This window comes from Lissotriton helveticus, chromosome 1_1 (genome assembly GCF_964261635.1).
Source record: "Lissotriton helveticus chromosome 1_1, aLisHel1.1, whole genome shotgun sequence".
NCBI classification, from domain to species: Eukaryota; Metazoa; Chordata; class Amphibia; order Caudata; family Salamandridae; genus Lissotriton; species Lissotriton helveticus.
In genome coordinates this window covers 305,749,645-305,761,933 of record NC_136057.1, presented here as the reverse complement: position 1 = coordinate 305,761,933, position 12,289 = coordinate 305,749,645, and the positions used below count along the sequence as shown (strand labels likewise).

General features: G+C 46.3%; 1 protein-coding gene across 4 annotated transcripts in view; it reads right to left on the bottom strand.

Annotated features, from left to right (window-relative positions):
- The window catches only part of AGBL3 (AGBL carboxypeptidase 3), an 873,099-nt gene extending 861,411 nt beyond the window's left edge, over positions 1-11,688 (bottom strand). For all 4 annotated transcript variants that reach the window (XM_078669865.1, XM_078670168.1, XM_078670098.1 and 1 more), the window contains exon 1: positions 11,562-11,688. The gene's annotated coding sequence lies outside the window, so the exon portion shown is untranslated. The remainder of the gene's footprint in view (positions 1-11,561) is intronic.
- Positions 11,689-12,289: the final 601 nt, after the last annotated feature.

Genomic DNA, 12,289 nt, shown 5'->3' with positions numbered 1-12,289 from the left:
TGTCACAATAGAGTTTCAGGCGGTTCACATGTATCACCCTTCTGGGGGACCTGCTACTGCCTAGGTCTACCAAGAAGGTGACCTCACTCTTTTTCTCTAGGATAGCGTAAGTGACACTCCATTTGTCCTGAAGGGCACTTGGTACCCCGGCTCCAAAACCCACAGCTGCTGTCCTGGTTGGAACTCCACCAGGGTACCTTTTGGCCATACCAGATCTTCTGAAGTGCCTGGCTGGCCTCATGCTGTTCGGGTGCTTTCTGCATGTACTCAGTCATCCTGGAATGGAAGCCTACTACATAGTCCACCACATCTTGCTTTGGTACATGATGGGGTTTCTCCCATCCTTCCCTCACAAGAGAAAGTGGTCCCCTTACAGGGTGGCCAAACAGAGGTTCAAAATGTGAGAACTCTACTCCCTTCTGAGGCACCTACTGTAGGCAAAAAGCAGGCAGGGTAAAAGAACATTCCGTCTCCTTTTGAGTTTTTCAGGGAGTCCCATTATCATGCCTTTCAACGTCTTAATGAATCTCTCAACAAGGCCATTGGTTTGAGGGTGGTAAGGTGTTGTAAATGTATAGATCACTCCATACTCATCCCACATATGTTTTAAGTATGCAGAGATGAAGTTCGAACCTCTGTCTGATACTACCTCCTTAGGAAACCCCACCCTGGTGAAGATACCAATGAGGTCTTGATTACCATAGGGGCTGTAGTAGTCCTAAGGGGAATGGCTGCCGGATACCTGGTGGCATGATCCACTACCATCAGTATGAATTTGTTTCCTAAGGCTGTGGGAGGCTCAAGTGTACTCAGTATATCCACACCTAACATCTTAAAGAGAACCCCAAACACTGGTAGTAAAATTAACGGGGCCTTTGGGTGTCCTCCTGTCTTGCCACTGGCTTGACATTTGACACAGGAGCTGACAAACTCCTTCACTTTTTGGGACATCTGGGCCAATAGAAGTGGGTGAAAAGTCTTTCCCAAGTTTTTGTCTGTCCCAGATGTCCAGCTAGGGGGATGTCATGAGCTATTGTGAGTAGAAACTCTCTATACCAGTGAGGCACTACCACTTTCCTAGTGGACCAGTGTTGGGATCTCTGGCCTCGGTGTACAGGAGCCCTTCCTCCCAGTAGTCCTTATGGAAGCCACTGATATCTCCTTGCTCCTGTGCAACAGCTTGCTGCCTCAGGCCTTCAAAAGTGGGGCAGACCTGCTGCCCAAGGCACGGCTTTTCCCCAGAGGTTCCCCCTGGTATCAAGAGCTCAACCTCGTAAAGTTCAAACTCTATGGGCTCATTTTCCTCTGGGGATGACATGTTCTCTCCCTGAGGAGAGGGATCCTGATCTTTTCGCATTGTGGAAGATGTTTCACCAGTCTTTCTACCTGTTCTCTCATTCTTCACCCTGTGTTAGGCACTGTGATCTTTTTTTCACACACATTATGTCAGGGATTTGCAGCATGGCTGCACGTGTCGTTCTTTCTACCTCAGCTCATTCTGAGTTTCCAGATCATTTCCAAGCAGACAGGCTGCTGTGAGTTTTGGAGAGATTAATACCTGTTTCAGGCCAGCCCCGCCCACCCCCTGTCTAATATCACCATAGCATGTTATGGTTAGTGGTGACTGTCAGAATTGGTAACTGGGTAAGTTTTTAGGTCAAGCCTAGCGCAGCACGCATGCGCTGTCCGGCTTTTAGTAAGGGCTTTCAGAAATCACTCCACACGCTCGAGCGTATGCTTTTTGTTTTGTCCCACGCTATTGGCCTTTGCATGAGTCTTTTCAACAAAGAAAGAACGCAATTGGCCAAAGGCGGGCGCATTGCTCCGCCCATGGCCTATTGGTTGCGGTACCCGCAGAGGCCACATGTTTTCAATTTTCGTGCCCAGACCAGGGCGCGATAATTGAAAACAGATCGCTCGCTGTGGTGCATGCATGCGCACCACTCGCATGCCTTTAGAATTCTGCAGCTGCTGGTCTCAATTGGTGTTAAGAAATTTGCACATTACATAATCTGTTTCATTTAGCTGATCATTCTTACTTCCTTTTCTCTATTTGCTAATTTCTTATTTTTATTATTCCTTCACTCTCATTCCTTTTTCTTTCCTATTCCATTAATTGTTCTTTTTTATCTTTTTTCATTTTATCTAATCCTATATCACTTATTTATTTGAAAATCGGTATATTTATGTTTATTAATTTGTATTTATGGCTAATACTTATGAATGATTTTCTTGTAATTTGTTTTTGCATATTTTTTTCATTTTTCAGATCAAAATATATCTTTAACTAACTATTTATAAGGTGACAATGCAGACAGTGCTCCGGGCCTTTGTCCTGGGACTTTCAGACTGTGCCCCCAACCCCCAGGGCTTAGGGTGTCTTCAGATCGACCCTGTGGGTGTCAGACCTGCTATCTGCAGGTGCACAAAGATCTCAGCTGCAGGTGCGACAACCGCCTGAGGTTTCTTGCTGACATTACATGTCATTACATTAGGAAACTGGCTCAGTTGGGGGCGTGGCCATGATGGGGGTGCAAAACGACACAAGTATATGGTGGGGGCGGTGCACGCGTACCGTCTGGTTGCGGAAGGCACCCAGCTTCTGGTGGGCACACTCCAGGTTCGCTCCAGGTTTGCAGCTCCTGGCGAAGTCGCTGCTCCAGTCTCTGGTTTCCCCCGTCTGTACCTGCCGGGGTGGCGCTGCCCTCATAGGTGATATATATATAGGGGGGTTTTACCCAAACATAGTCACTGGGACCTGGGTTCTGTAAGTACTGAGAGTATCACTTGATTACATAATCTAATCGGTTGTACAGTGCCCCAAGGAAAGGAGGAAGTGATGGGGTGAGGATAGTGTGATACAAGGATAGTGACGATAAAATCAACCAAATATCAATAATGCATTGGTAACTGAATTTCTTTACAAAATGGTCCCTTCGTGGGATCCGAGGTATAGGATTTGTTGGCACAAAGTCGAAGAATTAATTTAGTTGAACAGAAAACCTTTCCGTGATTTCCCAAGTCTGCCCGAGATTGCAGACACGCGCGAGCGGAGCTAAAGGCCGGATTCAGTCGCCGCACGATACCACGGATCGAACCTGTGTTATCAATTAATACTCGTGGACTTGGTACTAGCAATCCGTAAACCAGACTTGGGAAATCACGGAAAGCTTTTCTGTTCAACTAAATTAATTCTTCGACTTTGTGCCAACAAATCCTATACCTCGGATCCCACGAAGGGACCATTTTCACTACAACCAGCTTCCCTGGACCCTATGCCAACAAAAAAATTGTAAATCTGACTCTGCCATCGCCACCAGCCCCGGGCCAGATTCGACCTCCACCGCTCGACAAAAACGTCTTCATTGTTGCCTGCCCCGCACCCTGTCCTGATGAAGACCCCGCAGCAAGGGCACCACTAATTCCTGCAAATTACAGAGGGTCGAAACGTCGACAATAGCTTCTTGGTCGTCAACTTCACGCCAGAATTCTGACATTTAATGTATTTTGTGAAGTATGACATATGGTGATTTATGTATTGAACTAATGGTCTTTTGTTTTGTGTAAAGAAATTCAGTTACCAATGCATTATTGATATTTGGTTTATTTTATCGTCACTATCCTTGTATCACACTATCCTCACCCCATCACTTCCTCCTTTCCTTGGGGCACTGTACAACCGATTAGATTATGTAATCAAGTGATACTATATTTAATATACCTACTCCCATGATGTGGTTGCATTCATTGTTTGCATAGACTTTTTTCAAATTGTTTCACTATTATTCACACCTACGCTGGGACCCCTTCCTCTCAGTGCCCTCATAGGTGAGGCTCCAGTACATGAGAAAGACTAGCGCCAAGAGGAGCACCAGACCGCCAGCCCTGAGGATGACAGCCAGTGACACCCTGGTGTTGGACTTCATCCAGCGGTGATGACGGCGTGCTGCGGCCAGCAGAGGGGGACAGTGGTGGGTCTGATGCCAAGCGCGGCCCAGAGTGCCAGTAACAGAGTACTGACCCACACTATCACCCCAGCCTTGCTATATCCATCCTCGGTATAAGAACCACCCCTGACATCACTCCTCCCTCTCCAACGGGCGGATCTCTAAAAATCCCCGATGGGCAGCGTCGCAGGAAATCACATGTCAGGACAGAACTCGGAGCACGTGCAACCTAAATATTATTAACTATCTGAGGTCTGGGCAGCAATATATGAGGTCCACGTTGCAGGTCATGAGCGGCCCTGCCCAGCACTGTGCACAGACTGTGGGTGTTAGGTCCATAAGGTACAGAGTACAGACAGGGGTGTTCAGTACATAAGGTACAGAGATCAGACTGTGGTTGTTCAATACATGAGGTACAGAGTACAGACTATGGGTGTTCAGTACATGAGGTACAGATAATAGACTGCGGGTTTTCAGTATTTGCGTTACAGAGAACAGACTGTGGGTGTTCAGTACATGAGGTACAGAGAACAGACTGGGGGTGTTCATTACATGACGTACAGAGTACAGATGGGGGTTTTCAGAAACATGAGGTACTGTGCACAGACTGGGTGTTCAGTGCATGCGGTGCTGAGTACAGACTGTGGGTGTTCAGTACATCAGGTACAGAGAACAGACTGTGGGTGTTCAGTACATGAGGTACTGTGCACAGACTGTGGGTGACCTCTTTCTACCTCTACATCTCTCTGTACCCCTCTCTCTACCTTTCTCTACCTCTTTCTCTACCTCTCTCTATCTCTTTTCCTGTCTAACTCTCTACCTCTCTCTCTCTACCTCTCCACACCACTCTACCTCTCTCTCTCTCTCTACCTCTCTCTCTCTCTACTTCTCCACCTCCCTCTCTCTCTCTACCACTCCCTACCTCTCTACTTCTCTCTACCTCTAACTACCTCTCTCTCTACCTCTCTCTCTCTCTATCTCTTTTCCTCTCTAACTCACTCTACCTCTCTACCTCTCTTTCTACCTCTACCTCTCTCTACCTCTGTACACCGCTCTACCTCTACCTCTCTATCTCTTTTCCTCTCTAACTCTCTCTACCTCTCTCTCTCTCTACCTCTCTACACTGCTCTACCTCTCTCTCTCTACCTCTCTCCCTACCTCTCTCTCTACCTCTCTCTCTCTCTACTTCTCTGGCTCTCTCTCCCTCTCTCTCTCTCTCTACCTCTCTCCCTACCTCCCCCTACCTCTCTACACCTCTCTACTTCTCTCTACCTCTACCTCTAACTACCTCTCTCTCTACCTCTCTACACCTCTCTACATCTCAAACAGTTGAATTCCGGGAAGCCCAAACCATCAGTATTTCAAATCTGTGCGTGAAACATGGGTAGGATGAGGCGTGTAGCTCAGAAAGGGATGTTCTTTTTACATAATTTGTATTTAATAGAATTGGGAAGCAGGAGAACAGTCTCACAGTTGAAATAGGGATTTACATACACTGGCCACTGCTTTTGAATTGGCTTTAAAACCATTCAAAGATGGCTGCAGCGTCTACGTGGGATGCGGTGGACTAAGTGGCAGCCGGAGCCTGATAGCACTGGTTGTCCTTTAAAAAAAAAGCATTAGCATAGCCAATAGGTCTCCCCTTTGGGACCTTATCAGTGTTTAGTTATCCAGTACAATATCCTTAGTGCAACAACATCAAGTGTTGCATAGCTAAACACTTATAAGCTCCCAAAGGCGAGACCTATTGGTTATGCCAATGCTTGTTCTAGTTAGGTATTGCTCTGGGGAAACCAGTGTATCTCTCTCCATGGTGACACTGGCACCTGTATCCTGCAGGGCTTCTATCCTAGTCCCATTCTCTAAGGGGTACTGCAAGTATTTCTTTAAATTAGGGGGCCAGACAGCCAAAGGGGCTAACCCTCCCTCCTCTTCAGAGACTAAGACAGCCTCAGTGTGGATCCTGATTTGCTCTGGGCACACTATTGATCCTATCTGGAGATTTGCCACACCAGTAGAAAATGGAGGGGGACTAGAGACTAGAGTGTTGGGAAAGACAGGATCTCTAGTTCTGTGTCCCTTCTTGTTACAGTGGAAACACCTGGCCTTAGCAGGTGCAAATGTTCTCCCCTTGCACCCACTTGTAGGCTGGGAAGAGTTCTTGGGCCCACCCCCTGACCAGTATTTTGGGGGACCTTAGAAGCCTCTTATATATTATCTTTGGAATTCTCACCTGCTTTCCTCTGAGAAGGCGTTGTGACTCCTTTCTTTTGGTCACCCCCAGTCGTTGTCTTGGTCACCCTTGTCTTGACCCAGTGGTCCACCTTCTTTCCTAATTCCTGAGCTGGAATTGGAACTAGGCCTACCAGATGCTGCTGCAGCTTTTCATTGATGCAGTTACTTAAAATGTACTCCTTCTTAAACAAATTATAAAGACCTTCATAATCCTGCACTTTACTTCTAGTCAGCCAGCCACCTAGTGTTTTTACTGAGTAGTCTACAAATTTCACCCAGGACCGACTCTGGGATTTCCGAGCTCCCCTCAATTTAATTATGTACTCCTCAGTAGTAAGTCCAAATCCCTCAATCAGGGTGCCTTTTGTGAGTTCATAGGGCTCTGCTTCTGCCCCAGTAAGGGTGAAGATTCTGTCTCTGCACTTAGCAAAGACCAGTTCCTAAAGGAGTGCCCCCCAATGAACCTTCGTCACTTTTCTAGCCTCACAAGCCCTCTCAAACGCTGTGAACCACTTGGTGATATCATCCCCATCCTCGAACTTAGGGACAATCCCTTTGGGGATTTAAGGATCATAGGATCCTTCTTTTTCTCGAGTTTTTAAATTGCTGCCACCTTTGATGGGTCCTAGGCCCATCTTGGCTCTCTTTCTCTTGAGCTAGGAGCCTAGTCTCTAGGTCTAGTCTTTTGGTCATTCTTGCTAAAAGGAGATCCTCCTCAATGAAGTTGTTCTCCCTGTCTGGTATAGAGTTAGCCCTACTCCTGTAGGAGCCAGACCCTGTACCTCTTAGGTGTGGAGGGTAGGACATAAAGTTCACTTCCTCCCTAAGTAGTTGAGGTGATCGGTTTAAGACCTCATCATCCTCACTACTTTCCCCATTCTCCTTAAGATCCTCATCTTCAGCAGTGAGGTGGTCCCATGCAATCCCTGCCAAGAACGCCTGAAGTTGTATTCTGGAAGGGTTGGACCCAGTTCTTATTTGCTTATTTGTTTAGGTTATTTTCTTAGCTTTACAAAGAAGACTTAACTCTCTAACCTCTAGGTTGAAGTAAGGGGTGGGGTCGAGCTCCTTTGCCATCTTCTTTGGGTTGCTCATTGTTTTCTAAAGTGAGGTTAACTTCAGTGACTTTGGCTTTTTAAATAAAATTCACTACAGGGACTTAACACAAGGCCCTAATAAGACTTTTAGAAATTTAAAAAATAGTCAATTCAAAAAATAATTTGAACTACAGTCAATTTTTGGATTCTCGTCATGTGATCAGAGGTTGGGTAAGTTAGTCCAATAAATGCAAAACTTTACACCAACCCACTGCCACCAATGTAGGAAGCTGGCTTTGTATATATTATACCAAAGTAAGGTATAGTGTGCACAGAGTTCACTTTTCTCTATACCAGAACATGCAGCCTGCCATGGCAGTGTGAGGGTGTGAAGGTACAGGGTTTCTAAGGGGTGGAGCGATACGTGCTGTGGCCCTTAGAGGCCTTCCCTGGTCACAGTTCCCTTGGTACCCATGGTATCTTTTACAACTGGCATACCTGTGCCAGAAATGCACCAATTGTGGGTACAAAGGTACCGTTTTGGGAAAGAACACAGGCCCTGGGAACCTGATTGCCAGGTACCCAGGGCACATCAAGTCAAGTTCCATCACATGTCAGGCAAAACGTGTGTGTGTGGGGGTTAACTATGCAACAAGGGGCCCTTTCCTACAGGCCCCTAATGTGTGACTTGGTTCCTTCAATTAAAAAATGTTTTTGGGTTTTTAATGTAGCTGCTAGATGTTTTAGAGTAAAAAATGTTGCCTTTGTGTCTTTAATGTATGTATGTATAGGTATTCTTGTATAGCGCGAAATTCTGTCACCCAACGGGCATCCTGGCGCTTAGACTGTCCTGACACTTACACATACATGATGTTTTACAACAGCAAATACAATTACATTGCCCTGGGAAACAGATGAGTTTTCAAAGTTTTTTTAAAAGAGTTAAAATTTTCCAAACCTCTCAAACCTAAAGGAAGGAAGTTCCACAATCTTGCAGCCGCAAATCTAAAAGACCGACCGCCCGTCCGAGACCTCAAGATCTTAGGTACAACCACCAGGTGGGAAGAGGCTGAGCGTAGTAGTCTAGGCAGGGTGTACCAGGAAAAGAGGTCCCGCAAAGGGGGCGGACCCTGCCCATGTAGGGCCCTGAACACCAGGCATAATGCTTTTAGTCAATCCTCTGGGAGACTGGCAACCAGTGGAGGTCCCTAAGTGCCTTAGTAGAGGAGTCCAGGCGGCGGCGTGAAAGGGCCAGTTTTGCAGCAAAATTCTGCACCCGTTGTAATTTTCCGACTAAATTAGCCGGAGCTCCCAGGAGCAGTGCGTTGCAGTAGTCAATGCGACTTAGGATTATGCTCCGCACTACCTCTGGTCTTACCTGTGGCGGGAGCAGGGGCAGAATCTTACGCAGCGAGCAGAGCAGCGCCATACAGGTGGCCACTGTTCGATTCACTGATGCATCAAGCTGCAGGTTAGTGCTAAACACTACCCCCAAATTACGGACCGACTCTACGGGCGAGCTAGCGCCCTGAAAATCAGGAGGCCAGAAATCTGGCGGAAGTGGTCTGGGGATGCGGTCCAGGGAGCAGTGCAGCACCTCAGTTTTTGCGCTGTTGAACTGCAGGGAGTTATTGGCCAGCCATTCAGCCGTGGTGTTCATACAACGATGAAAGGCCTCCTGGGACACCCCATCCTTACCCTCAAGGGAAAAGATGAGCTGGGTGTCGTCAGCGTAATTGGTGACCGTGATGCCAAAAGATTTAATCAACATGATCAGGGGGCGGAGGTAGAGATTAAAAAGAATGGGGCTGATGGCTGACCCTTGAGGTACGCCCTGACCAACCCTTCTGATGTTTGATTTAAAGGGTGGGATGGCCACTTGCTGGTGTCTATGATCGAGGTATGACATCAGCCATTCAAGGGCCAGCCCAGATACTCCCGCCTCCGCCAATCTCCTGATCAATGTTGTATGGCTGACCGTGTCGAACGCGGCCGACATGTCGAGCAGCACTAAAAAGGCTGCCCGACCTTGGTCGGCCCGCGTTCGCAGGTCGTCAAGAACGGTCACCAAGGCCGCCTCAGTCCCATGCGCTGGTCTGAAGCCAAACTGGGCCACATCCAAGCAGTTGTTAACCTCAAGAAAGTTGGAAAGATGTTTTGTGGCCCATTTCTCAAGAATCTTAATAGGAAATGGCAGCAGAGAGATGGGTCTGTAGTTGGCTGGGCAGGCGGGGTCCAAATTTTCCTTCTTGAGTAATGGAAAGACAACTGCCAATTTCCAGCTGTCTGGGACCCGCGCCGAGCTGAGGGACTGGCAGCAGATGGAGTAAAGAGGTGGAAAAAGTTCTTCCCGGCACAGCTTCCAGAATTTTGGTGGAAGCGGGTCAGATGGTGAGCCCGAAGATATGCCATCGGCCAATGCACAGAAATCTTCATACGATGGTAAGGGCAAGATGTTCATTTCCGCTAGCTTAGCGCCCTCCTCCACCGTCTTGGCACTGTTTGAATGATGCACAGTCTGGCCAGATGGCATAGCAAGATTATTTAAGATGGTGACAATCTTATCCTCGAAGGCCTGTGCCAACGAGTCACAGAGAGCTTGGGAGGCGGGTATATTGTTTTTTGTACAAGCTGGATGGGCCAGATCTTTTACGACCTTAAATAGGGTCTGAGACTTATTTGCCGCGGCCAGCAATAGTTCTTCCAAGTATCTGGCCTTAGCCAGCTTGATCTGGACTTTATAGGTCGCCAGCGCTTGTTTAAAACGGGCTCTGCATGGTTCCAGATACTAATTAATAGAGTTGTCCCTGCTACGGTTGGCCTAGAAAAGAATACAACATTTATTGTACCCAATATATTCCAATGCCACCTTGATCACACTGTATCAGGCGCAATAAATACCACCCAATTATGATTATTGCCCAGAACTGAAGTACAGCATATTGACTTTGGTGCTTATCGCACCAACATCTACATGCCCTGTTATTTATTAGGGTTATTTTTCCCCTGATCAATTTCAGCTGGTTTGCTCTAAATTTCAGGTTTGTTGAAATCTATCTGCAGAAAACTGTGGGAGGCGGGTTGGAAGGGGTGATGTAGTTACTGCACAACTTGTAAGAGCGATATGTGTGGCAACAGGAACTACTGCACATATTGGAATTTATCATGTCTAACTGTTATGGGACCTGAACCAGGCTTTAAGTGGATTGGATCACTCCTAGTCTCAGACCCAGTAGTAATTAAAAATGGACATTGAAACAGGGTTCTATCGGGTTCTTATAGTCATGACCTTTACTTTAAAAGCAAAAGCACCGATTGCTTTTTGAACAATTAATGTAAAGAATACAACAGAATTCTGTATATTTCACATGTTTTACTTAATCATGCATTTCTAAAGAGTGTTAGCTATTTCCAGGATGTTGTGTTTCTGTAAAAAAAAATTGTATAACATATTACTCTTGTATGGTACATACTTTGAATGGGGACACTGCCAGCTGTTTATAATGGGCCACTATTGAGCGCTCTGTAGTTGTGGCTGAATGCAGTGCTAGTTTCTCACAGCATCTATCAGTGGGTCAAACAGGTGTTCAGATTACATGATCATACAATTGTTGGCCTCTCTGCAGAGCGCACATAGAAATGGTCATGTATTGCAGTTGCAATTGTGATTCTGTTTAAATGTGTCAAAGAGATACATACCAGTCAAAATATGGACAGGATGAAAGTAAAAGAAAATTCAGTGCTTACAGGCAAGTGGGCGCATTGTGTGTTTGGGATGTGTTTAAGTGAAGTAGATTTTAGGACATGCATTGAAGAGAAAGTGAAAAGAGGATGCTGAAGAGGAAAATGACGAGGTGTAAGATGTGTGGATAGATGAGATGTGGAGAAAAAGAAGGTGCACCTGTCTACCACAGAGTGAATAGTAAATTGGAGTGGCTGAGACCACTACCCTTTCACATGCTTTAGTAATGTTTAATTAATTCTCATAATTTCCGAATTTGAATATTTTCAACAACTATTGACAAAGCAAATAGCCATGGCTGGTTTCTGGCGCATATCAGTAGTGCCATATATATCTGGGTGTAATAACAGGAAGCTCAGGGAGGAATAAAAAATCAATGGCACACTATGGGAATCACAGAAATTGAGTTTATGTGTTTAAGCCACGCCCTTAATTGCATAGAGAACCCACAATATTTTCATCCCACTTACTGGTGGCTGGCATCTACAGCGCCAGGATGCCCTCTGGGTGACAGGTTTGCGCTCTATAAATACACTAAATAAATAAATAAATACAGAGGGGGAAAGGCGCACGCAAGCATTTTAATTTTTAAAAACTTACCGGAACCAACGCACTTCGCTCCGGACCCCTTCTCAACTGGATGCTACAGTGCGGGCACCAATCCTAGCGCTGATCTCATGCTGTGAGAGCAAATTCTTGATTGGTGGATGTGGCTTCACTCGCCGCTCCCAAGGACACTGGAGCCGTGCACTTACTCTGACCCAGCTGTTTTACTGGGTTAGAAGACGGCTGACAAAAGGGACATGCACACTTTGAAAAGTGCAAACACAGCCCACCCTCCTCCTTACTGCTGTCATTCAGCAGCGGCCCGCTCCCGTCCTGATGCTCGGTTCAGGACAGGAGGATGAAAAATAAAATGGTAATTAATGTATTACCATTTTATTTTTCATCTTTGGGGGGGTGGGAGGGTTACTTAAGCGGGCGCCGCTCATCTGAGACAACAGAGGAGCTTCCCATGCTCAAAGACTTGGCCTAAACCTGTGGCCATCTTGTGGAATGAGCTTCTGACAGAACTACGAGTGAAGACTCCCATCTGATGGAATGGAAAAAAGTGCTAAATGCAAGATAGGAGGTACATTGACAGAGCTGGATGTGCGATTTCCACAACTAGAATAGCAGGGACAACAAAACAACAGAAATTGCATTCCTGCCTGAGAATTGACTGTGACTTCACGTCTGGCTTAATATTCTGCAGCACAGTTTATACAAACTGTCACTTAAGGGGCAATGTCCATTAAAATTACATGTTTCTGTTTTACAGACATTGC